General features: G+C 43.6%; 1 protein-coding gene across 2 annotated transcripts in view; it reads right to left on the reverse strand.

The window, feature by feature from the left end:
• Positions 1-25,487, reverse strand: part of rnf152 (ring finger protein 152) — a 49,262-nt gene that overhangs the window by 22,910 nt on the left and 865 nt on the right. Inside the window, exon 2 of one of the 2 annotated variants that reach the window (XM_073488741.1) lies at positions 652-712. The exons of the other annotated variant lie outside the window; for it this stretch is intronic. The gene's annotated coding sequence lies outside the window, so the exon portion shown is untranslated. The remainder of the gene's footprint in view (positions 1-651; positions 713-25,487) is intronic. 2 annotated transcript variants of the gene reach the window in all.

A 25,487-nucleotide genomic window follows, 5' to 3' on the forward strand; every position in this document is an offset into this window, starting at 1 on the left:
TTGTCAATTAATTATCTGTCAATAGACTAATCTAAACAACCAAGAAATCAAGTCCACGTAGTTAAGGACATGTTTTTGATGGTAAACTAACAACATTTTACAAATACAGTAAACGTTCATTAATATAAAGCTACTTCTGTGTCCCCTGTGGAGAAAGTCACCAGACTCCCTTACAAAATTGCACGATTTTATGAGTTGTTGAGTTCGGAGTAACTTTAAAAACATATTGAAACACCGTCTACAACAAATCCTTAATTATTTTTCCCTTCTTGTAAATTCGGCGTATGTTACACGAGGTTCTTAGTTTCTTTGTGTAAAAAAGGTCGACGCAGGAATAGCGAGTTTTAAATCGACATGTCAAACGTGAAGCTACAGAGCCGCAGCTCGACTGAAAGTGTCGTCAATTAACGACACGGTGTCAGACCGCAGTGGAACAGAGAGAGATATCTTTTGCGGTGTTGAGTGTGAAGTGGGTTGTGAAGGGGAGTGGGTGGAAAAGAGAAAGAAGAGAACAGACCCAGAGAGCCTCGCATGATTGTCTCTACATCCACATGAGCTGAATGACGCCCTCCGACCTGCGCCGACATCAAAACGCACGGCATCGCTGACGAACCTGTGATTACCTCCCTCTCCATCTCCGGCACTACTCACCGAGCATCGCTTTGAACCTCCACGCACACACTCGTTCAACACGTTGCCCGATACAAGAGCCCTGCAGCAGAGAGAAAGAAGAAGAGAGAAGACAAATGTCAAACATAAAACACACATACTGTACATACACAGCAGACAGGCCTGACCTTCAGCTGGAGTCTCCTGAGGCCAAACATGCGAAAGGCTACCTGCGTTCGAGGTCCTCCGGCCTGCTGCACATGCTTTCAAGCTACCTCTAATGAAATTGGTTCGGCTTCACAATGCTTCCCCCTTTTTTCTGAGCCGATTTCTGCGGCTGAATGCGGCCGAGGAAAAAAAAAAAGGAAAGAGAGAGAGAGAGAGAGAGCAATTGGTTTCCACAAAGCCGTCAGACCTTCGAGCTGATAGTGAGAGCTGTTGTTGCAGCGGGTCAACAACATGTAGCCGACATTAAAGAAACATCTGAGCACAAAGGACGCGCCGTCCTCCCGCCTGGCAGAAGGTTAGGAGACATGTTGGTGTTATGCAAATAGACTCTCCCTCTTTAATTCAGCACTTCTGCCTCCTACACACTGTGACACCGAGCCATTATGTCGGATACATTCGTTACAGTAGCCGTCTCTCACTGAAGACGAAACAGCGAGACAGTGAGGACGAGCTGGAAGGTTCACATTCTGGATCTGAAAACCCAAAATTTTAAAGGATAATACCACTAAAATGATTAGTACATTTACATTTTCTGGTTCCAGCTTCTCTAATAAGAGGATTTATTTTCTTAGTTTTACATAACTACAAAGAATGGGGGTTATTTTCTCTCTGGTTACCTGATTTAATCTATTAATCAATAAATAATTCAAAGGGTTGATTGATAAAATAGTTCTTACTTGAAGCACTACTTCAGCTCATAACAGGATGAAGCTAATGACAAAAACTCCTTTGAGATTCGATGATAACAGCTGAAGACAACATCTTTAAAATAACATGCTAAACTTTAGCATGTTACTATGCTAGGATAGCAAACCTTTTACCTTTATACCGATTCTAGAAAGTATGAAACCAGGCTGCATTTTAGCATGTAACTTTAATGCTAGGATAGCAAACTTAAATGCTAAACTTTTTAGCAATTACTTATCAATTCAAGAAAGCATAAGAACATGCTAACTTAGCATGTTACTTTTGAATAAAGCTAGAATAGCAAAACAACATAACAAACTTGTGTCTGTTATTGTGCTTGCTACAATTTAGTTTGCTGTTTTTACTGTATATTTATGGTAGAATAGTATACTGACAACTTTAGCATTTTGCTAACAGCATAGGTAACATGCTACCATTTAGCAAAGGCTATTACTTTAAAATTAATTCTAGAAATCATAAAAACATGCTTAATTTTAGCATGTCATTTTAATAAAAATTCTAGAAAGCATAGCAACATGCTAACTTTAGCATGGTCCTTTTGAGTAAAGCTAGAATAGCAAAATAGCATGATAAACTTTAGCATGTTACTGAGCCTCATGGTAGAATAACAGACTGACAACTTTAGCATTTTGCTCATAGCATAGGCAACATGCTACCCTATAGCATATTAATTCTGAACAGCTTAAAACATGTTAACTCAATTGTACTTAATTCAAGAATAGTGTACTAAAATGCTGAACTTTAACCTCAAAACAGTTCACAGTTCACAGACACTGCATCGATATTTGTCTGCAGTCGATGCTACGAAGCCTCATAAGTTTGCAACATGGAGACTGATGATGAAGTTTTGTTTGCAGGTGAATTATTTGGAAGAAGTTGCAGTTTTTCATACTTGCTATCTTGGCTCGTGCAGACTTTTAACAAATCGTCTCTCGCAGCTGCCAAAGAAATAAACCTGAAAGCGTTTCTGGTTAAGCTGCATCTTTTCCATCACATTCACACATCACACCGTGTTCTCTGACAGCAGCACAGGTGTGGATGGACCGTTGTGAGCGAAATGAGCTACAGTAACACCTGGCGGAGCATTTTGCACAGTAACCTAAATGTTAATGATTCGAGCAGTTGGTGGGCAAATTGACAGGATAACAAGCTCTGATGAGGCCCGCGGAGTTAATCAATGCCGATGACATCCGAGGAGATGGTCGTAAAGCAGCAGACAAACGCACAGGGACACAGTCAATGGGAGGCAGGGCGCAGTCAATGAAGAGCACAATGCAAACTCAGCAAATGAGAGTCGAACTGCCTCGAGCATCGCGAGGGTCAAAGTCGAAACACACACCGACTCCCCTGTGCAGAAAAAAAAACACTCTGGTACTCCGCAAATGGAAACAGATGGGAGAGGAGTTTCACAGCAGGAGCGTCAGCGTGCTACAGAGGTCATAAATCAGCCGCTTGGCATCGTGTGTCGTCAGTCAGGCAGCAGAGTCGGACCGCGGGCATGTTTCAATCAACAGGCCAACAGACGAGCTGACAGCACGAGACGAACAAACCGAAGGCGCCCAAGGACTGCGACCAGCTCGCCTGAGATACGAGACACCGGAAAGAACGACATATATCAAGCTTTAAAATCAGGGGAAGGCGGACACGACGACCGAGAAAAGGGACTTCTGAAACACAGCAGAATGCAAAGAGAGCCTTCAAGTCAGAGATATGGGTCATATGTCTCTGAAGATGATAATCACAGCAGCTTTAACATGCTGTCACACATATTACAGCGGAGAGGACTCATGAATATTCTCTCAGACGGATCCTTCATCTCCTTTTCTGTCTCTCTTTGGCTTATCGGTCCCCTCAGAAAGCCCTCTGCTCCCGCCATCTGAACTCTGATACATCAGCCGTCTCAGAGCTGCTTTTATCGGGCGGGCTTATCTGATCGAAGCGGGGAGAAAGAAGAGGATTTTACTGACGACGTCACGAAAACCTCACAGAGAATTATTCAAGTGGAAAGCTCAGACTTGACCTTGACCAGTTGTTGACAAAACAAAACAAGGTCCGTGTAGAGAAGGCTCTGCTCGCTCGCTTTAAAACACAGCTCCACGACTCGTTCTTAACCTTTGATTGCAGTACGGATGAGAAGTCGTTAAAGTCGTTCCTAATGACGACAACAAAGCAACCCCAAATCTAAAGACGAAGCCCCAGAACAACTACTAAATGGACCTTTTAGTGAGATTGCTCAGGAGGTGACCAGCTCTGTAGGAGAGCGTCGGGTGCAGAGCCAGAACTTCTGGAGAAACGAGCCTCAAAACGTCCCGACTGAGGCCTACAGGCGACGTCAGAGACACTGCATCGATATCTGCAGCTGAGACTACAAAGCCTCTAAAGTTTGCATAAGAGATCCAGATCTTCTGGAGGAAGATTCTGCTCTGATCCGACGGGAGGAGAGCTCAGAGATGACGTTTTAACTTCTGGGATTAAAAAGTGGATTTATCTTCACTCCTGTTTATCAACCTGACTGCAGCAGTGATCCGGAGGTGTTTCTGTTCTGTAATGTTGACTGCTGACTGGAGCTGGAAGGGAAATGGACTTTACTTCATGAACGTAACATTAGAGAGAGGAGAGAGAGAACCAGAACCAGAGTCTCTGCTGAGTGCTGTTGATCGCTAGCTTATGGCTAATGCACAGTGAAGTAATTCAGCTGCTTGGGGAGAATAAATATTAGCGTGAGTAACGTGAACAGACACAAATGATGAATCTTGATGAACACACCATTAATCAACCACCACTGCCGTCAAGAATGAACCCAAATGAACCCCAAAATAATAAAGATGGAGTGCTCATTCATTAACACCAGTTGCTGTGATTCAACACGTCCAAACAGACACAAGAATTTAATTCCAACAAACAAAGAAAATCTAAAAATCTGTTTTAATTAGTAAAGGCTTGAACCGTCTGAATTCAGCAGGCCTAGTTGTGGATTTAGTCTGATCTGATGGGCCTGATTATACATGAATATCCCGCCTGGTTCTGAATTAAATAAACACAGCCACATGAGACGCAAACATTCATTTTGAGGCGAAGTCTGGACATCCGTCGACACTATCCTATAAAATCCTGCCTTTGGGATTTCAAATATAGCGAGTGCACAGGCAGCCAAAACAGATTCCTCGAAGAGATTCAACAAAAAAACACGTCGATGCCACTTACAGATTCTGAGATTAACCGAACCTGCGGCTCGCAAAATGAAAACCACCACCTGCCCCCCGGCTTACCGCTGTTCTCCACCTGTGAATTTTTTGGCAACAAGGCGGAAAAAATTATTTATTTTGCAAAGAAAGTGGGGAGGGGAAGCGAGGAGACGGTTTGTTTGATCCGACAGCCAGCTCAGGCTTTTCGCTCAGGCCACCCGAGGAGTGGACAGATTATCATCGGCTGTCGGGGAGGAAGCGGAGCTGCAGGATCAGTCCCCGACCCGGCGAGGTCAGGCCTCTGGATGCAGATAAAGCTTTTGCTTTTTTTATCAAACGCCTGGTGGAGAAAACCAATCCCAAAAGCTGCAGTGTGGCGAGGCCGAGCTGTCAGACTTAATGCTGCAAAGTGGTTAAATTGTAAGAACGGTAACGGCAGCGCTTTCAAAGGGCACCTCACGAAAATGATGCTTCTCTCGAAATAACCAAATTACACTGGTAAGAAGTGGCGGAAAAAAAAGATGTATTTCAATTTTAAGAAATGAATCGGTAGGAAAGGAAACATCAATACCCAGAAATCCAGCAGGATGACATCAAGTAAAATCAAACACAGCGATCACAGGCAACACATCTGACGCTGGCGGGAGACGCTCACAACTCTCTGATTCCAGTTCGTCCTTTCCTGTGAGCGAGGATGCGTTTCAAAACACACGCCAGGACTTCATCTGGAGGGACTCCATGTTGACTCAGTCGGTGGGAATGAATGAGATGCACAGTGTGCCGCCTCGTGTTGTGATTTAAGCTGATAAAACTGGCGTCATTTTCACATTAAACTCATCCCAAGTGCAGCAAGAGTGAATTTAATTTCCTGTATTTACATGTGGTGTTAAGATTCTGTACATGGATGTGTTAGCTGGTCATTTACACCTGGTTTTAAAGGTGTAATATGTAATAATTTTAGTTCAAAACATTCAAAAAATTAACTAAAATAATCACCAGAATGTGATGAAAGTTTGAGTTTGTGGACATGTGAGGTTGTAGCTCGCCATTTGTGCTATTTCGTTAGCTGGATTGTTCTTGCATCTGTATGTGCATGTGTGCAAAATATAATATTTTTTGCCAGAAGTTACATGATGTAAGAAAATTTAGGTCAAAACGTAAAAAAACGCAAAAACAAACAAACAGCTAACTAAGCTAACTGGCTAATAGCAGCTATAGTTAGTGGCACCTTTGCTGATATGTCTGAAGTCTGAGCCAGGAGCTGATTAGCTTAGCTTAGCATAAATACTAGAAGCAAGATAAGATGATGAGTTGATAGGATCCATGCCACTTTCATATCTATTTGGAGCCAGGAGGTGGCTAGCTTAGCATAAAGGCCGGACGCAGGCGGAAACAGCTAGCCTGACACCGTATAAAGCTGAAAAATACAAGCCCGTCCTCATCAGGAAGTTTATGATGACTGTGAAAGCAGCTTATTACGACTCATTTTGACATTTCTTGTTAGACGGCAACCTTTAGTGGCTGTAGTACTTATCACGGCCACAAAGGAGGAAGTCAGGAGAAGCAGTGTAAAGACCTGCATAGAGAGGAGCACGGAGTGGACGGTTGGGTAAAGTAAGCACGTTTATTTTAAATTGCTAACGGAGGTTTTACTAAACCTAACCAAACTGCGAGCTTGTGACGAAAGTCCGGTACGTCTGTTGCGGTGGTATTGGGAATCACTGGTAGTCCACCTCTTCGGTCGTTTAGGTGTGAGGATGTGTTGAAATTACGCCTCCCAGCACCTCTGAAGCTCTCTAATTAACAGCTTCTATCTTGTTTGATTAAGCTAATTGCCTCCTGGCTCCAGCTCCGTAATTAACACCCCAGACGTAGAAGATATGACTTTTAATCTTCTCATCTCAGCAAGAAAAAAACACATTAAGGTGTTTTCCAAAAATGTGAAATTATTACTTTTACCAGACACAGTTAATATCAGGTGTCAAATGTTTCTTCATCCAAGCAGGACGTCTCTTAAGAAGCCAATCCAGGTGAAGCTCCACTGAGGGAGCAGCGAGCTCGACAAAGACACCGGTATGGACACCTGTGAGCCGTCCTGTTGTCATGATCACCAGCAGCAGCAGCAGCAGCAGCAGCAGCAGCGTTATCGTCACCGGCTGCCGACGGGGACTCAGCGCTTCCTAAACAAATTAGCTCTTTGAAAACTGCTGAGGCCCCAACCCTTTAATTACATCAACCTGAAACCAAATTATCGTCCCCGAGTCTGCTGCGCGTTATAACTGATGCACATGAAACAAGCCTCCTCCTCCTCCTCCTCCTCCTCCACCCTCCTCCATCATCAGTTTGGTACATTTATATCGGGGTATTCACTCCCAGGAGAGACGGGAGAGAAATGTCAAGACAAGGGAGACATGGCTTATCCTCCCTCCCTGGCCTTTTCGCTTCCCGTTCTATCACTCCCTCCATTCTTCTTCCTCCTCGCTCGCTCTCCTCATTCATTCGCCGCCACACTGTCTCTTTTCTCTTTTTATCCTGTCATCTACATTGTGAGGAGCGTCTTGCGGTTCCCTCCGAGCCTCGGCTGTGTAAGCAGAGCAGGCGAGATGAGAAGCAGAGGTGCTGTACTCAGAATAGCGAAGCACCGAAAAGCTGGATTTTACAATTCTGCCACCGCAGGAGCAAAATGAGATATCTCCTGCGACTTTAAAAACTGGTTGTTGGCATTCAAGAACCAAAAAACCTTAATTTTCCATCAGTCTTATAGAGATGGAGGTGTAGAGGTCACTGTATTCTTTAGACGTTAGCTAAAGGTGTAAACGTTAGCACAAAAATCAAAAATGTACCCAGATGTCTTTTTTTAAAACACTGGGTGTTTTTTTTTTTTAATCACTCGCTGTTTCCCTCCGTCTCATCTCCCTACATACAAAATAACGTATGGTGGGTTCAGACCAAACACGGCGACCAGTTGTCTCCATCTGTCTCCGCTGAGTGACGGTTTCTCAGCAGTCATCCAGACGGTGAAATTCACCGAGCTGAAGGCAACGAGAAGAGAAATATATGTGAAAAATATCATACTGTTTTACCTTGTTTATATTTGGTGGACCCTGCCACCTCAGTTTGTATTGTTACCTCATTTATATTGTAAATATCACAATTCTGTGTATGAATTTCTTCTCAAAAACTTCATAGTGCCCCTTTAAGTTACTGTTTCTGACTTTTTCTGACTTTTCTTCCTCAAAGTAAAAGGAAATGAAATGTGTCTTATCTCCAAATTAGCGGAGCTTTGTTAGCGGTGATTCTTCGTTAGTGCTGCAGGGAGGAAGAGTATTTACGGCCTCGACCGCGACCACTACTGTAGACGAGCGAGTCGTCAGCTAAAGACGAACCCTTCAAGCAGGAAGCTCTGCTCTAGCGGAAACAGAAATCTCTGACGCACTTTGGTTTATGTTGAGACAACGTTGTGCTTAAGGTCTGGTTAGGTTTAGGCACAAAAACCACTTGGTTAGGGGTTCGGAAAACGTCGTGTTTTGCCTTTAAATATCTGTGTTTGTCGCCACAAATGATAGATTGTCGTGGTCAGATACATTTTCCTTTTCTTTAGTTGTACGATGTTGGTTTGTCCTATGTTTTTCTTGTATGTTATAATAAAAGTCAGACCCTGAACTGTCCTTCGTCAAAATTATCCAGTGGTGTCACACTTACAAATGTTGAAACGTAGTCTGAACAGTTTCCCCTTCATTTTTCTCTCAAAGTGCAGCAGATTGATGCATTTAACTTTAAAATGTGCACAATTATCGTCCGGATTTTTATGCTCATGGACCCTCTTACAGGGTCCAAGGTCCAACCACCAAAGCCACTGTAAAACAATTAATCAATTACTCAAAAAATGCTAATAGTTAACAACGAGAGGACAGTTAGTTGCAGCCCTGGATTTCTTCCTTTTCTACAGTATTTACATTCAGGCCAACGGTTTAATCCGAAATGAAAATATGAAAAATATGTTTTCGGGGAACGTGTGCCACCGCTCCTCCCGAAGCTTTTATCGATTTATTATAAAAACATTAAAGTTTTTTTTTACCTATTTTAGAGAACAACAAGTACAGCAGCCATGTGAAGGCAAGTCATATTGTTTATCTTCGAACCATTACAGCGCCATCCAGGCACTGAGGCAATTAATTACTGAATTATACCATGCTGGTGCACAATGAATGCAATAGGCCCTGGGGGCTTTTTTCTCATTACCAGGTACACACTGTCCTACACAGGCGAGGCAAGGGAGGCTTTTAATAACATTTAGTATTCAGATTAAACTGTTGTTTGCAGCCAAAGCTCCGGCTTCCAGGGTTTCAGCTCCAAAGTAGGATCAATTTACAATCCAATTAATTCAAATTGTGTGGAAACATGCTCGCAAGGAGGAAAACAATCGTCAGGCGAAGACAAACCGGGCGTGGAGCAGAAAGAGGGGGACACCTGATGTGTCTGACATGACCACTGTGATGATCCAGAACCACAATAAAGGAATAAAAATACTTAAATGCAGAGTACTTCTTTCAGTCCGCTACTGGGTTTGACAAGTGCTTCAAATGAGACGTCCGTGATCGAAGAGTGAGATTCATCACAGCTCGACAAACACATTTTTAAAAATCAACACAAATGTTTCACAGAAAGCACGAAAAGGGAGCTCCAACACATGAATACAAAAGATGGAGCTCAGCAGTAAATCTTTATCTCGCGATCTACCTTCAGTCTTTTATTGGAACATTTCTGTCAATCATTCCCGCTCCGATGTTTCCTGTCACTCAAACTTTCATTCATGAATTCTTGCGTCTCCATATCAGGTCGATCATCTCTCTGCCTGCATTTCTTCCCCGTCGCTCTGTTATCGCACAACACGCAGCCGCCACGACCACCAGCAATCACCATCATGATCTACAGGATGTGCCATTTTCCTCCAACTAACTCTACTCCATCAACACCACCAACAGAACACAGATCCGAAGGACTTTCTGTCCTCTTCCTGTCCAACCCAACCCACCATAATATATACATGTTCTGGTGGGTTGGGTACATGTTCGCAATGTACGCTTCTGCAAAATCACTGATATGTTGCAACTTCTTGTTTCTTTAGGTCCAGTTTTATGTTTTATGTTGTGACATCACGGTGTTTATGGTCCGGTGAGGTTGAGGCACAAAAAACACTCGGGTAGGTGAAGGATTAAATCAGATTTTGGCCTAAAATACCCATTCTGGTCGTCGTGATCACGGATGGGGATGGTCTGACTTCCCGTAAAAAAACAGCCGGTTTCGGTCGCCACAAAAACGGCTGGAAAGATCCCAAGGTCTCGTTAAAAACGGCAGCTGTTGTCGCCACAAAAACCACTTGGTTAGGGTTAGGAAAAGATCATGTTTTGGCTTAAAATGCCTGTTTTGCTGCGATCATGGATGGAGGTGGTCGGACCGAATTTCTGGAAAGATCCCAAGTTGTCATTAAAAAACTCCCAGCTCCACAGGGATACGTACATCTTAACATTTTATCGTCAAACAAATTTTTCCAAGGTACAAGTACAAAATGTAACATGCTGTTTGAAAGTAAAGAACTAAAGAGGTCCTGTAACGTTGCTAACATTAACTTTAGCTACCATTAGCAATGTTAACGTTTGCTAGCTTGCGGTAGGTAGTACAACAAACTGGCAGCAAAATATTTTGTCCAAAAAGTGACGTATATGTTGATGCTTTTGCAGAAGTTGGATCAGAACTTGATATAAACTTGAGTTTAACTGCATAAAAACCTGGAAAATATTAAAGCTTTACGACAAAGGATCACTTTCAACACAGTTTTTAATCACTCTGTCTTTACAAACCTTCAACAGGGTTTGTGACGAGTCAAATAAACGATGACGATCTTCGTGTTTACCTTTGGAAAAACAGAAATATGAAATCTTTCCAACCGTCCCTTTTATTTCTCAGCTGTTCTCCATCTTTGTGTTTGTGTGTGTGTTTGTTGAAGTGTGTGCGTCAGAGGGGTCAGTTCCCGCTGCGCCACATGTGACCATCAACCTCCCCGCCGGCAAGGTGCCGGGGCGAAGCCGTCGCCGGCTGCCATGGAGACGCACAGACACCGAGACGCCTAATGTAGCAGAAGGGAGCGCTGGCTGGCCCAGTTTGTCATTCTGTTTGTGTGCTGATTCAGACTTAAAAACAGGTAAAGCAAAAAAAAGAAAAGAGGGGGTGAAGTCAGTGAAGCGCTTCCCCGTGGCAGTAAAGACACATTAGAGGCCCAGTGGAGGATCTGTGATGGATGAAGTAAATGGGATGCTGCTGCAGACTCCCTGGCGACCAGGACGATATGAGGACGTTTTTTACTGCTTTGCTAAGTTATCTTCTGAAGAGCATGTGTGAAATTCTCCCTTTCGCTGGATGAAATAGAAAAAGAAACCATGTTTAGTATGTGGATCGGCAGCCCATGTGACAGAGTCGTCTATCAGAATCAAAGGCAATCACACACATGACATCTCATTTTCGACAAGCCTCCGTCTCTGCGCTTTGTTTCCTTTCTGGATGAAAAAAAAAAAAAGGAAAATGAGAATAACTCATTTCACCACCTTAAAGCGTCCGTCTCAGCCACCCGTATCTTGTTTTACGTCCAACGATGATCTGTGGAGCGGCTGCCAAGCAAATAAATTTGGCTACGGCGGACGGGCTCGTTGGCAGCCGTGAAAACAGAGCGAGCTGTGGTGAATCCAGAGGCAGCACGTCTTCATTATATGGTGTGAATGGACGGAGAAATGAAGAGGTAGCAGGAAAAGGAAAGGAGTATCGTGTTTTCCATCTGGGATTGAAACCATCACCTGTCACGTAAGTCGGAGGAGGCGCCTTACATGTAAACCTGCGTATAATACAATGTGTTTCAGGGGTGGAAGGCGATACGACCTAAAATATATGTAACAGTATATTTCTTTACTCCACTTAATCCTGATCCATCTTCTTCTCACTCTTTTGGCAGTGTAACGAAACAAGGGATGAAAATTTGGCTGCCTAATTATCGATTAAGTTATTGAATTTAAATAAAATAACACAAAATAATGACGATATTTTGATTGCGACGCTTAAATCCAGCCAATACTGAGGTGACTACATGGCTAAAATGTTGTAATATCAATATACAGTTACTTGTATTTTAATTAAATACATTTTCTCGCACCAGTATTTGGTGTTTTATGTGGATATATTTGAAAAATCTGTAATCAGTTATTGTGTGATGCTCTCTGATGTATCCGTGCCCGTCTCTGATCATCTCCCTCCTCACCGGAGCTCATAGCCAAGGCTCCATCAGGCCACATCCCCTTCAGGGGTTGTGTCCTTGTGTACTCGAGGAAAGAAAAAACAAAACACAACGATCTCAATCACGACGGGCTGTGTGTTGTGACTCCTCTACCCTACAGACACAACACAGCATGCAGCCTTTTCCAACACAATGTCCCCAGACAAGCTCTGCCAGGTTCAAAAGGCGAGGTCACCCTGGAAAAACAAAACAAAAAGTCATTTTAACAAAGACCCTCCCCTCCGAGGACAACAACCATATTAACAACTCTCCTCCCGGGTCCCCAGCCTGCCAGGAAAAAATGAAAAATCTAAAAAAAAAAAAAATATATATACACCCTCCTGCAACCGAGCTCAACCAAAACCACCACTGCAAGCCCATTTTTTTTACGAGGTGGAATAGCTTTCGAATTCAATCCCCAAGTCGAATCTGAAAGTAAAATTAGACGCCCCGTGGCGAGGAAGTGTGGACAGAGGCGGGGAGATATCTGCTTACCTCAAGACAGAGGATGGGAAACAAATTAAAATGTAATAATAACAGTGGATTTATCTTTCATAGCCGGTTAAGTTACAATACGCTGCAGCTGCTGTTGGTACTCCGTCTCTCGTGAAGCTCTCATGTAGAGCGGTTGTCACAGATTGTGTCACGTCCCTGTAATAAATAATGAAAGCGTGTGAGGGCCCGGCGAGGCAGACAGCCGCAGATGTTGGAATAAAAAAAGGAAAGTGGGTCAGGTGTCTAGCTGATGCTAACCGCACAGCTACGAGACGAGCGAGCAGACGGCGCCGAGCGCTCGGACTAATCGGGACGCAGCGGTGAAAGAACGGATGTTAATGGTTTAATTTAAATGCAAACGCTGGTGATGTGACAGCAGTCAGGTCACCTGAGGAGAGCCGGGTGTCGCCTCAGTGTGTTGGATGTCTGTTTCATTTAAAAAGGTCAAGAGGTCAGATGTCAAAGCAGGACTGAAAAATGAAGCTGAAGTGCCAAAAACTGCAGTTTCTTGAGGCTGGTTTCATGTTTACAGCCTGTTACAAGCACAGTTTTGGTCTCGACAGCGTGGAGACTCCTTAAAATTATATTAATGTTATGTGTATCAAAAAAAAAAGGACCCAAAGGCAGGCAGGTAGAAAAACAAACAGCCAGCTGTGATCCAAAAAAACTAAACTGGCAGGCAATAAAAATAAAAGAAGCAGTCAGGGGGAAATCTGAGAACAAATGAAGTACAAAAATAAAAAATAAAAACGCGGTGATAAAGCATCGGGAACACAAGGAGCAAACCTGGACCAGGGAACAGACAAAGAAAACTACGACTAAAAAAACTAAACTAAAACTACAGATGAGCTCTGGAGGAATAAACACCTGGAGTCAATGAGAGTACAGAGTTTGATTTTAAACAAGCGACCTTGTTAGCGTTAATCGGCAGATAGTTGCTTGCGCTGGCAAGCTGGGAAGGGAGCAGCTGTGGGTAGAGCCCGGAGCCTCTGGAGGAATAAACATCAATAAGGTATTCTGGCTATTTGGGCCGGTTGAACCCGCAGTCAAACTCACGCCATTAACTCGAATAAATGTGATGTGTTAACCGACAGACAGCTGGTGAGCTCTGGAGGAGACAGCTGTGGGCAGAGCCTGGACCTTCTGGAGGAATGAACGCCCAAAGACGAGGACAGCAGAGTTTGTTTTTAGGATTAAAAAGTGGATTTATCTTCACTCTTGTTCTCAACCTGTGTTCAGCAATGGTAGCTTCCATCGAGGTTGGCTTGTTGATCCAACTAGGCTCGTTTCGGCTCCACCCAGGGTCCATGGCCCGATACCACCGACTTTGACCTTTGGGTGACGTCTCGGTGGCTCCGTCCACTGTTTCTACAGTCGATGTTTGTGTCACCTGTGTTTGTAAATGACTCCCAGGGGTCTCCCATAGCTCTGTCAATACATCATTCACTGTGCTGGAGGGGGGTTATGTACTTTAGACCTTCACAGCTCAATGATGTTACACAAGCTCATCCATCGTAAACACCACACATCCATCACCATCCATATCTGCCTCAGATGTATAACCCCCCACCACCACCCAGGTCCAGCATCCCATTGGCATCTGATCAAAACTGACACATAAACCTCAACAAACACTCCTGCAGCCCGCCAACATTGGATCGTCATGCCAGTCCCGGTGTTTACGACCTCCCACTTCCTCTGCCGTCATAAATCGACCGTAAACAATCCAGCTCGTCAATCATATCTGCACCATTTGACGAATCACGCACCGCAACCTTGTCAAATTAAAGCTCCTTACCTCGGGTAATAACAACAACAATTATCACTGCGAAGAGTCTCCTTTGGTCTTTGCTCAGCCATAAAACCCAATTACACACAAGGAACGAAACCAGCAGTTATTAACACCGCTGAAAGTCTTAAACTACACGTCTGTAGCCTCATGACCAGAAGGACCGTGATATGTTTGGCAGTTATGATCCGTCTTGCAGTAAACAACACTTAAACCACTGCGGGACATGAAATATAAAAGATTCTGGAGGTATTTAATGCATGTCGCTGAGGGTTATACACGCCTGCACGCTGGTTAATAAATACAACGAGGTCAGATTTTACAACACGGTGAAGTTCATCATTGACCCGACTGTCTGCCGCTGCACGGCCAGACTTTATATTCTCAACGCTTCTCACACACATCGAGGCAAAAACTCCCTTTTAAAAAATTATTTGCGTTTTAAAATTGCATATCGTTGTGGAATATTTATAAGCAATTTGTCGGCATTAGCCCAAATTAAAATATAATGTTCAAGATGTCAGTCAGCAGACCCACTGGGGCCCAGAGGAGAATCAAATCGGTGTTTTTTAAGTGTAATAAGAATCACACCTGCGTGCATTAGTATAAGATTTATTGTTACTGCCAGGTATTTAATCCTGCCCCTCTCCACGCATCTTCCCTTCGAGTTCCTGCAGGAGAAGTCATTGTCACTGAGGTCGTTGGGTTTTCAGTTGTGTTGGGAGTCGGATAAAAAAACGCTATAAAGACCCGGAGTACCGAGGTGTGATGGCACCTCGCAGGTCCGTCCTCGGGGAGAGGACGCATGACCCAATGACGCATGTCTGACTCAGAGGAGCAGAGACCTTCATCCTGAAGGCTGAAACATGCTTTGTGCACAAAAACATCCACACTCACCGAGGTCTTTATCTGCAATAGATGGATCTTTGTGCTTTAATGAAGAGAGCTGCCAGTATTTATATTATCAACAGCGCAGGGCTCCACGGTGCGCCTGAAATACAGCTATTTGTTTCTTGAACAATTGGCAAGGTTGTCGCAATTTCTTGTTGTGTGTGCTGGGATTTAAATGAAGGAAAACATTTGCACCTTTTTTCATGTTAACAATAATCAACACTGAAGTTAGGCGCACCAATACAACCACTGTGAAAAAACTGGGTCCGTAGCCCTGCAGCGACAAACAAACAAGTTAATAAACATACGTTTTCTGCAAGACAGGTCCAATCTGAAGATTTTAAAACTATTAGAAATTATATGTACAGAACAGGAGCTAAAGGGACAGTTCACCCTAAAGTCTAAAATACATATTTTACCTGTAGTGTTGTTTATCCAGTCTAGATTAGTTTTTTGGGTGCGAGTTGCTGAGTTTTGGAGATATCGTAGACCTCGTTCCAATATAATGTAACGAGATCGCCCTCAGCTTCTGGTGCTCAAAGCTACAAAACAATAACTACATGTGAAAAACTCATATCAGCTAACGCTAAAGCTACGTTAGACCTGTTTACATCAGGGCGTAGAGACGTCTGCCTTCTCTTGAATGTAATGAAACCAGATGGCTTAAAAAAAATACAAACTCTGCAACTCACACCAAAACAATGTAGAGGGATAAACAGCACTACAGGTGAGAGGATAAATGTGTAAGCGTCCTGTTTGTCTGTGGTATAATTCCCTCTGTGCAGCTGTGCTGTGAAGGATAGCAGCCGCATAGCACACAATGATGTAATCAGCAATAATGTGCCACACGCAGCTGGCATGTGCACAGACCATACTGATTTCAAGAGGCCTGCAGCAAAGGTCTGATACGTAATTGTGCACTGATGCAACGATGCCGGAGCCTCCACTCGTTGTTTTTTTCCCCTCATAATTACACATCCAAAAAAATGCTATTAGACCGTTTTTTAATGCACCGAAGGAACAAAGTGGACGAGAAGAGGCAGCAGACATTGTGAGGGAGAAGACCACAGCTGGAACCGACAATAACAACAGCTGCACCACATCCAGTATCAGTACATCAGGGCCTTGGTTTTGTGCAAGCAGACTGGAAACCTGGTCATCATCTTTTCTTTGTCACACAGGACTGTAAATTCAGTATTTTGGGGTGTTTTTCTTCACATATATTTTATAATCTACTCGTATCCAAAATATAGTCATTGTAATCTGTATATGTTGCATATTTATTGCATTTCTGTCCGTCCTAGAAGAGGACTCTGCTCTTCTGGAAGTTTCTTTTGTTTGCTTTCCTGCTACAAGGGCATTTTTTCCTTCCTCGAATCAAGGGTACAACTTAAAACCCTCGAGCAATGTGACTTGTGATTTTGGGTTATAAAATAAATTTGAGTCCACTGAACTCGTTTTGGATTCTTTGTTGGAAAACATGCAACCTGAAGATGTCACCTAGAAAGAAACTATTTTGCCACCGCTCTGTTTATTGAGTAAGAAAGTAATATTCAGAGATTAATCAGTAACACAAATCATTTTAAGTTGCAGCCCTGTTGATGCTTTTTGTTCTGGATACAATTTTAGTATTTTATTACATTTTGGAGGCAAATATTGCATTTTTTAGTCGTAACTTTGCCGATTACATCCCGAATCGGAGCCAAAGTAGCCAGTTTTACAATTAATTTATTTTATTGGCGATCAGATTTTAAGAAAAGAAAAGAAAACACTGATTCTGATGATCAGAAACATGCTGAATACTGGATGTTGTAATCAGGACCCGCTGCTAAACTCTGGAGGAGGTCGGGTGCAGATCCAGACCTTCTGGAGGAACAAACTCCCTGAGATCCGGAGCCGTTTACCGACGGGAGAAGAGCTCAGAGATGACTTTTCTAATTTTTGGGATTAAAAAGTGGATTTATCTTCACTCCTGTTTATCAACCAGACTGCAGCAGTGATCTGCGGGGATGTAGCAGTCGGATAGGATAGTTTAGCGTCTTTCACTTTGTTACTCCGAACTAGAAAGTTTGACTTCTCGGTGTTTTTTCCAGCACTGCTCTAGAGCTCAAACGTCTGCTGTGGAAAATGCTCTTTATAAAAAACAACATTTTGTCCACACATCACCACAATGACTCCCCAGAATGAAACACAAACCACATCTGCTGTCATCATGCATCCAAAATGGCTACTGCAGGATGCATTACACCACCACATTGGCTGTAAAAAGGAGACCAACCTCCCTCTAAGACTAATTCAAAACAGACTTGGCTGGTTGTAATTCCCCACATTGCAACACAGATGAATGTACATAACGACACGTGCTTTACGTGTAAACTGCAGCGTCTGCAGATTTCATCCGGCCTACAGTCTGTCAGCGTCGCGTACCAAGTGAAAGCCGCTCCGCAGATCCAAGTTTTCTTCTTCTCATCAACTTAATGGATTGTGAAAGCAAGGTAAATGATTTTCCTCTGACAACAGAGGATGCATTAGCCTTCACTGTTCGTCACCATTCACAATCCATCCTGCAAACGGAAAATAACGGCATCTATCATCGCAGGAGACACCCGCGAAACAACGGGAACACCGGGGGGAAACGGTGATTGATTCAAATTGGATCCTTTTCAGGAATCCCAGCCAGATACCACAGGTCCGTGGCTTTTTTTCCCGCTAAACAAAAAAACTTTCAGACCTGTCATTAAAAGGATAGATGGACGAGTCAGCGGTGTATCAATACGCCTGCATGCATGCGAGGGAGGCCTCATTTTAGATAGAGCTGCGAAACAAATGGAGTGTCAGGCGGCAGGAAGAGAGGGAACGCGGCAGCATCGGCTCACCGAGGCGGCTGCAGACAATCAAACCCTCGAGATCAGGAACCTAAAACACGACGATAACTGCATTAAATAACACATCCGGTGATGTGTGCAATTCTCTCAAACGCTCTCAATTTGCGGGATAACCTTGGAGGTCGAAACACTGCGAGTTACTTCTGTCATCTTCCCTCAATTGCCACTTTAAACCTCATCCTCTCCTCATCTCTTCTCTGCCGTTTCCAGTTTTTTTATGGCAAATTAAATTTACCCAAGCAATGCAGGCCTGTATTTCAGCGCTGCCCATTCATTCGCCCTCTCGCTCGCTCTCTCTCCGTCTGCCGGCGGAGAAACCCCCCGCCGGCGGATAACGGGAGACCTTACCTCATTACAGAAGGTCAACGCTGGCACCCCATCAATTGTCAGGAAGCTCTCAAAAAAGGAGCTTGAAATTGATTCATGGCCGACAGCTCTCTCTGAGACGGGATCATGTGACCGTCGTTATGAACAGAAATGCACAGATGCAGAGTGATGATGATGATGAGGAGGGTGAAGAGGAGGAGGAGGAGGAGGTGAAGGCCAGAGTGGAGGAGATAAAATAGACGCTCATAAAATATTGTTTCATGATAATGAGATTAATGGAAATGTGGGAGTGCAGCTATTTTAGTTAAGGTGGTCGCAAGTCGTCCATTTCAGCAGTCAGAGTGGTTTTTAAGTATTGTTAATATTTATTTATTTATTTATTTAATGAAGGAATAAACTATTTTAAGAAACTTTGTTTTGTCACTCAACCTTTATGTCTTCATTAAACCAAAAAAAACATGTAATTTAATTTTCTCCAGGTGTTAAAAGCTGCATTACAATCAACAGACGCAACTTTCTGAACATATTTAATGTAAAAATGCAAAATAAATGTCTGCAGGAGTGTATATGACGTATATTGAGATTCGGTGTATTTGCTAAAAGTGTTCGTAGATATAATTACCAGACCGAAGTGTCTGTTTTGTTGCTAACCTGGCAAATTAAATACCTAAAAGGTGCTTTAAAGTAGTCATGCTCTCTGACTCTCTCCTGGAAGTTTTTAGGGACACGCGACCAAATGAAACACCATTACCTCGAAGAAACTTGATTTCTTGTTGGAAATATAATCATCTGTGTGTAGAAATGTCACAGTGACATGTACAATACAAGATCCCAAAGCCCCAATGTGACATCTTCAAATTGCTTTTGCCAGACTATCACTCCAAAAACCCCAAAATAATCAGTTAATGATGATACAAAACAGAGAAAAGAAGCAAATTCTCACACTGGATCAGCTGGAAGCAGAGAATATTGGACTTTTTATGCACGATAAATGACTTGACAGTTAATTTTCTTTCATTGACTAATCCAGTGGATCCCAGGTTTAACGAAAGATCAAGAATAAAAGGTCCAATTTGTAAGAGAGTTTGATTTTTTGAGCCTCGTTCTCATTTCGGGTCGGCCGCCGTCGAGATGAATATGTTTTGTGACTCATCAGGTGAACTGAGACGTGACATCGGATGGTTTTTGTGTCTAAAAAAACTGGATTTTGTTTATCTTTCTCCAACATGACGCAGTCCAGACGTTTCATGAATGTGAGGCCTCAGAGAGCAAACAGTATTTTACTGTTGATGCTGAAGTTAAACAGCAGCATGTTTCTGTGTGTTTCGCTCTCACGGCGCTGCGACTGGCTCGGCGCTCTGCTGAGACTCAAATGATTTTGTTGTCTTCAGGTAGCGCGGACGTAAACACGGCTCTCATGTCTGATTCAACAGGCGTCTCGGTGTTTCCTGTCACTTCCTGTTTTGGCCTCGTTTAGACCTGACCACTTCCTCCCACGAGGCCTTATCTTCGCACAGAAAGCAGGTCGTGCTGCAGAGAGCGACTGTGAAATTAAAACCTCGATGTGACACGGGAGGAAGTCGGAAGTTGTTTCTTGTTACTCTGACGGATATCTGAGAGCTTCTAATTGACAGACGAGCAGGATGAACTCCACCTGAAGAAAACAGTGTGTGGAAAAACTGGATCAATATGGTAAAACTCCTGACACAAATTACCCAGGATCCCATAAAGGCCCGCTTTCTCCCAACAGATGGGAACCAATTAGCCACCTGACTCCCAGAAAACACTTGGGCAGTCGTGTGGAGCCAAGATGCAAATGAAGCAGAGGGAAAGGTGGAGGCGGACCCGCCGAACGTCCTGGGAGAGGAGAAATTAATGAGTGAGACAGCGGAGGGCCCGGTTTTGGAAAATGGAGGGAGAATAAAGTGGGACATGATGTATGGAGGGCGCCGGGAGCCGGACTGAAGGTCTCCGGAGAGGTTAGAGAAACAAACGGACGGAGGAGCAGGAATATCTGCTGATGGAGAGAACGGTGAATCCTCCATCAGCTGACATCGACTTCATATTGATCTGGTTAATGAACATCGTGTCATATTTGTTTAATTGCTGCGCCGACTAGTCCAGAGGCTGAACGTCAGGACTTTGAATCACAGGTTTGAGGATGAACAGCGGGTGAAGACGGCCGTGCTCTGGTCCAAACCATCTCCACAGCATGAAGAAGAAGACAAAGAAGAAGAAGAAGAAGACAAAGAAGAAGAAGAACACAAAAAAGAAGAAGAAGACAAAGAAGAAGAAGACAAAGACGAAGACGAAGAAGAAGACAAAGGAGAAGAAGAAGAAGAAGAAGAACGTATCTCAGCCCATCAGGTTATCTGAACATGAAAATCACCAGAACAAAATGAAAAGAAGGATCCAAAACCTGCAAGAGACAAAAACTAAACAAGCTGCCTGTTTGGATCTGACACAGAATGAAGCTGAAACGTTTTGGATTTCCAGACTGGCGTCATCAGATCTCTGACTCGTCTCACGTCCCTCCGCAGTGAAGACAGGCTGGAATAAGATGCCAGGACGAGTTTCGCTCGTAGGGACAATCTGAAAGCTCTCGATGTGTCTGAAGCTCGCTGCCTCGGCAAACTCAAAGCAATGTTTACCTTCATTCCCTGCGACTGCTCACACAAGGTATCAGCCGGCTGTTAGATAAAGCCGAGTAAATATTGGGGAGTGTAGGTGATACGAGGCGACGTGTTCCCCCGAGGGTCAGTCGCTCCGGCTGGATTCTGTATGTTCCTCAGGAGAAGCGGGTCACAGATATTTCACTGTTCTGAGAGCGTCAACGACGGTTATTTACCTTCCATCCGTCCTTCATCTCCATGGCCAGAAATAAATGGACACGTGAACATTATCTCCTGTACGTGATTGTTGAGCTTCTTATCCCAAGACATCGGGCTTAATCTGTTGGTGTCAGGCTTTCTGGAGGTTTTTTCATGGAGGTATCGTCGTGTTGAAACAGGAAAGAGTCATTAACTGTATTAACGTCCTCTTTATTTCTGTTCCTGATCTTCACATGACCTCACTGACGAGCAGATCTTCACGTGGCTCTGCACGATAAATTACCGGCCTGATATTGGGACATTTATAATATCAGTTATATATCAGTGTCGGCATAAATAGAGAAGAAGATGAAGAAGAAAAAAAGAAGAAAAAGAAAAAGAAGAAGAAGCAAAAATGTGAAACCATCTGTTATCTTTTCAGTATCGTCCATGAGAAGCAGGTGATTATCTGTTATTGATCGGCTGCATCGTGATGTTATCTTCTGGCCGGATCACCTGCACCTACTGCTGATAATGTTAACGCAGCCATAGGCCAGAAGTGCACCCTGTCCACATACTTCTGGCCATGTCGTGTTTCTTATCTCATTCACGCTGAGGGTCACGAGGATGTTGGAGCCTAATCTGGCCGGTCTGTTTCAGTTTTACATCTTCAAACCGACCGAACGGCGACAACAAGATCTAAAACATGGTTGCAGAGCTGCCACAGGATGATACGACTTCCTCAGAGCGTTTGTGATATGCACGTTCCCCTCATACAAAAGGTAATTGCTTCATAATTTTTTGCGCAAGTCCGTTTCCTTATCTTGTTCCAACAACTTGAGCAAATCCAGCTAATGCGTTTGATTAACTGAGATAACTTCTTCTCTCTGCAGCTGCAGACCTTTGCTCTCTCTCTCTCTCTCTCTCTCTCTCTCTCTCATGTTGTTCTGCTTTTTCCTCTTTAAAAACAAAGAGCACAATGTTTCAGCTGAATGCCTCAGCAGCTTTTTAAATTACCGAGGCCCAAATCTGTGAACGCTTCCTCTGCGAGGGTTTTCTCCAGGTGAGAACGACGCCTGTTAGATGGGAGTCATCGTCCAAGACCTGCCAGCAAAAACAAACAAAGTGTTACAGGGTGAAATCCTTCTTCTTCTTCTTCTTCTTCTTCTTCTTCTTCTTCTTCTTCTTCTTCTTCATGTGTTCCTAATCTCAAACTGTATAAACACACTCAGTTTAAATCCATCACGTTTCACTCGGAGCGCAGGCAGACTCCTTTGGGGCTGCCAAGTTCTTGAAACCTGGCGGGCTGACAGGTTAACACGTCTCCGTCCAATGAATAAGCAACTTATAATTCATGTGACTGTTGTTAAGAGGACTCGGCTTTAACGAGGCTTAGACAGAAAAGCAGCAGAGTAAACGTTTCCTCCAACGCTTTGGTCCAGAGAGTATAAACTGTACATGTGAACCAGGACGGACTGAACTGTTTGTCTTCCTGCGTCCTTGTTGTTGTTGTTCCTGTAACGTGTTTGTACTTGTTTCTACATCGTCTCCTCGTGAATCACCAACACTAAATCTCACGCCTCCTCTCAAGAAGAGAAAAGGGCATTCTGCTGATTTTGTCTTCTTCTTGGGATTCAACCTTTAAGAGACACAGATTAAAGTCAACACTGATGCAGTGAAGTCCTGATTTCTGCTCATTAGCAGCGGTCAAAGCTACAGAAACTCATAATCCTACACATCCAATTATGCAACTGACCAGCATCTACGTCTGTCGGACGCCATGCCCTCAGGCTTCCCATAAAAAATGTAAAGTTTCCAAGGCGAGGCCGAGATAATGAGCATGTTTTCACCTCCAACTCGTCAGACACTGTGGCTTGGTGTGCGGCCTTAAAGGGTAACTGCTTAGCAGGGCTGCTGTCTGCTGAGTTGGTATATGACGACGTCTACAGCGAAACATCGTGATGGACGGTGACGTCGTTGTTTCTGTTTCCCACCGTTGCTCTGACATGAATCTCCAGCGGCCTCACCCTGCAGAGGAAACTGTCTCCCGTTACCACCGACCTACATCCCTGTGCCAGGTTTGAAAGCGTCCTCGTCTCCGCACCACTTAGCTTTGCGCAGCCGCATATGCATAAAACAACGTCGGCCGACTAGCCGAGGAAGCTAAGCTAAGAAAACTGTGTAGAAAAACACACACTGCTACCACAAATTCAAACATGGACATGGAGACGTGATGTTCGAGCAAAGAGCAGCAACATGCTTCTTTTCATTTCCTCTCCCCACAATCAACAGCGACTCTTGTCCTACGAACACGATGGCATTTAAGTTTCGAACGATGGCGCTCTACCTAGCACCAGGTTTGCACGTGAGGGGCTCCCCGGTCAAGTCAGCAATCATACATTATATGCAACGTCCAGTTAGACTTTCAAAATAAAGCTTGCTGACAAACAGTTCACATATTCTGAGGGTTTTTTTCTGTTACGTTGTGAAACAGTCACGGTTTGGTTTAGGTCACGTAACTTACGTAAAGTCCGCCTTGTTTTTTTACAGTAGCCCAGAAGGGACAAACCTAACACTGACACTAGAGAGGGTCAGACGAGGAGGATATGATTGGTTGCAATCTGCAATCTGTTTGACGCTGTAGCTACAGCAGGCTGTTCGATATTAAAGGACCACTGTGTCCTTCTCTACAGTCGGTGTTTGTTTTATCCCTTCTGGGCTCCTGTAGAAACATGGCGGACTGCGTCACGGAGGACAAGCTCCCTCTGTGGATACAAAAGGCTCATTCTGAGGTAACAAACACACATTGATTCTGACCTTTAAAAGGTGTCAGGATGTAGTTTTATCATCGTCATTTCTTTATCTTCTTCTCATATGTTGCATATCTTCAAACTGATTTAAATAAAATTATCTGACAGCACATCCAAGGGTCAGATAATGTCACACACTGTCGAAACTAACATCCCAGAGGCTAATTTTTGCAGGTTACTGTGGCTGTGAACACCATCTTTAAAAGATAAAAGACACAATGGTCGTCAATACGTTTGCTGTCAATTGATTAATCGACTGCTCTTAACACAGTTACATCATCACCTCGCACAGACAATAGATGACGGGTTTCCATCGATGCAGCTGTGAGAGAGGAAACCGCAGTAAATGTTTACTGCTCGCAAAACAAGAAATCAAACTGACACAAACTCTCGTTCTAACACAGTAATCCTGCAGGCCGTTGAGTTAGCCGAGGAATTAAGTAAGAGTCGACACGTCCTAAATGTTGGATGAAGTCCAAAAGCAGCAAATCAGGCTTTAAAAAAAAAAAAGAGAGAGAGAGAAGAAGAAAACGCAGGAGGATTACAAGGTTTCTCAGATTCGTGGAGGAAACAGACGACCTGAATAGAAACAGAATGAGGAGTGAAGAAGGCAGCGTTCACCTGAGAGCACAGGATGATTATTAAAACATCTCATCACAAATCCTCCTCATCTCCCTCTTTCATCAAACTATAAAACGATGAATCTGTCTGTCTGTTACTCACATATCTCGAGAGCAGCTCGTCCGATCTGCTTCACACTCGGCAGGTTTGTTGCCGAGGACTCAAGTCAGTGCAGTGTTGAATTTAGTGCGATAGCTCAATGTTAATAAATCTTAAATAAACATCAAACGCGGCTCTGTACAGCAGCGGGGGGCGTGGCTTCATGACTCTGCAGCCTGACGCTGGGCTCGTACGTGATCCCGTGGGGAAGCAGACGTAAACAAAATGGGGGTTAGCGCGCTGCAACAACTCGCTGTAGAGACGCGTTGCAGACAGTTAAACGAGGCGAGATTTTAAGTTTCTGTCAACAGCAGTGTGAAGCTAATGTTAGCAAGATAAGTCGGTTTATTATTGAACAACTTCGTCCGATTTAAGGGTTTGTGGACACGAGGGAGTTTGTTGCGTCTGAGGGTCCCTCCCCTACAAAATCACTTAATTAAAGTCATCTGGTGAAAATTCAGCACAGTTATCGGCGTATATCTTGTCAGATATGGGCCGATAAGAACTTCTTTTATTTATTTTTTTACCAATATAATACAGAAAAAGATGCTTGGGGTCATTTTTAATCATTAATTTCCCAGTAAATGTTAAAAATGTATTGTTAAACTGTCAAATATTCCACCTCTGTTAGGCGTCTGATATCCACATATGAACGATCGTTGCAAAAAATAAATAAATAAACACGACTATTTTGAAATTAATAACTGTG

The sequence above is a fragment of the Pagrus major genome, chromosome 19, assembly GCF_040436345.1.
Source record: "Pagrus major chromosome 19, Pma_NU_1.0".
Classification (NCBI taxonomy): Eukaryota; Metazoa; Chordata; class Actinopteri; order Spariformes; family Sparidae; genus Pagrus; species Pagrus major.